Source organism: Berghia stephanieae, chromosome 1 (assembly GCF_034508935.2).
Source record: "Berghia stephanieae isolate SIO BIC M18660-M18661 chromosome 1, UCSD_Bste_1.3, whole genome shotgun sequence".
Taxonomy (NCBI): domain Eukaryota; kingdom Metazoa; phylum Mollusca; class Gastropoda; order Nudibranchia; family Aeolidiidae; genus Berghia; species Berghia stephanieae.
In genome coordinates, this window is record NC_088360.1 from 16,285,927 (window position 1) to 16,288,207 (window position 2,281).

Here is a 2,281-nt window from a genome sequence, read left to right on the forward strand (position 1 = left end):
ATTTGGCATTTTTTAAAACTACGGTATTTATGATATGACTAGGTTGAAGAGAAAATTCATGAGAGGTCCTAAACAGGAAGCCAAGGGTACCAGAATGCTAAGTATTTCAAACATTTAAGAACCAATAATTAAAACATAAACATTGTCTACCGAGGATACGTTATTGGAGAAGAGGAAAAAAGCACTTAAGAAATCAAAAGAAGAATTGCTATGGCAAAGAACGATTTAATGAAGTCCTCAAAATTGGATGTCTGGTGGACGGATGAAATAAAATGTGTATTTATTGAAGAGGGCTGATGATAGAGATGATTGACTACTACTACTACTACTACTACTACTACTACTACTACTACTACTACTACTACTACTACTACTACTACTACTACTACTACTACTACTACTATACTACTACTACTACTACTACTCCCTACTACTACTACTACTACTACTACTACTACTACTACACTACTCTACTACTACTACTACTACTACTACTACTACTACTACTACTACTTCTACTCTACTACTACTACTACTACTACACTACTACTACTACTACTACTACTACTACTACTAATCTATCATTATTATTATTATCATACTACTACTACTACTACTACTACTACTACTACTACTACTACTACTACTACTACTACTACTACTACTACTACTACTACTACTACCACCAAAACGAGCTCCACATTTTACAATTGATATCGTCTAGATCTGTCCTACTTTGTGAAGATTTCCATAAATGAGAGAGAATTCCTCCTCGCCAGGTAGACTTTGAAAGAATGTAAACCATTTGTACACCCGTGTTAACTTCACCACCAAAACCACAAGACCGCCGAGAAATGAGGCAAAGGTCACAGGTGACAACCACGCATTGTGCTCCATCATTGTTTCATCCAAATAGATTTTCTAAAAGTGATGAAGAAATATATAACAATATTATGTTATATGTTCAGGCCATGAATATTCCAGTTGATTTCTGACTGTGACCTGATATAGTTTACGACCTCGTTGCATTTCGTATCTACCTCCGTACACAATTGCTGGTCGTCATGATTTAATATTGTTGTTATAGATAATAAATTGTGTTGGTTTGTGAGTAATCCATAATGATAATGAGAACCATATCATTTTAGGGTATCGGACCTGCAATAAGTGAACGTTGGTACATACAAGTCTAATTATCCGGACCTTCTTAACATATATACTGACCTAAGAAGTATTGCATTAAAAGTATAAACATTTTAACAATTCAATCAGCGAGAGAAAAAAATCAGATTTCAAAAACGAAAATAAAATTAACTCATTGTATTATTTATAATTAAAAGTTCAGAATTGAAAAATAACATTTGAAAATAAAAAACTCAGAATTATGCCTGCGAACTGAAAAAGGGATTGAAATTACCAGAAACGAATAAGGGGACATTTTGACGTGTGACATTAAAACCTTACAGATTATTTTGTTTATGGTCTGTCCATACATCAACATAGATAAAATATACTTTTTAAAAATTGTTTTACATGGTATTCCACCCGTATCTGATGTGACTGCCCACAGTTTGAGTACAGCCTGACATCGTCTATTAAATAATCGTATCCCTTGATTTTCTCCTGGGGTAATTCATTCTGGAATCCCATCAGAGCTTTTCACACCATTAAGATGGTTTACATAATACTCCTCTCTTTAACATATCCCGCGCATGCTCCATTGGATTAAATTTTGGACTCAATTCAAACCAAAGCGGTCTAGATTTGGTTATTTACTAGTCTAGTAGTAAATGACTTGTTAGCCTAAGCGGAGCTAGTGACTTTAAAAAATCTAATTTTTTGAACGTTTTATTTTTATGGTCTCTGACTAGCCAGGCTCTTTCCTAGAAGTGGGCGTTGTAAGGGCGGTGACTAATTCGGCTATTTTGCGCTGGTAATATTAAGCTCTCTAGTGCACGATGGCAGGTAAGATACCAGCCTTCATACTTTCAACGCAAAAGATCTCCAAATAGGATATTAGCAACACATCCAGTATAGATAATATTTTGTTCCGCTTTAAATTTGAACTTACTTTTGTCATGATGAATCAAATCACGTGACAGTGACTGTCGACAAATCAGACTACAATGATGTCCATGATCGACTGTCAATTCTATATTTAGTCAAATGAAAGTTTCATTGAAACTCCAACAAATTGAACCAAAAAACAAAAACAAAAACAAAAATAAAAACTTTAAAAAAACAAACAAACAAACAAACAAAAACCAGATGAACAAACAAA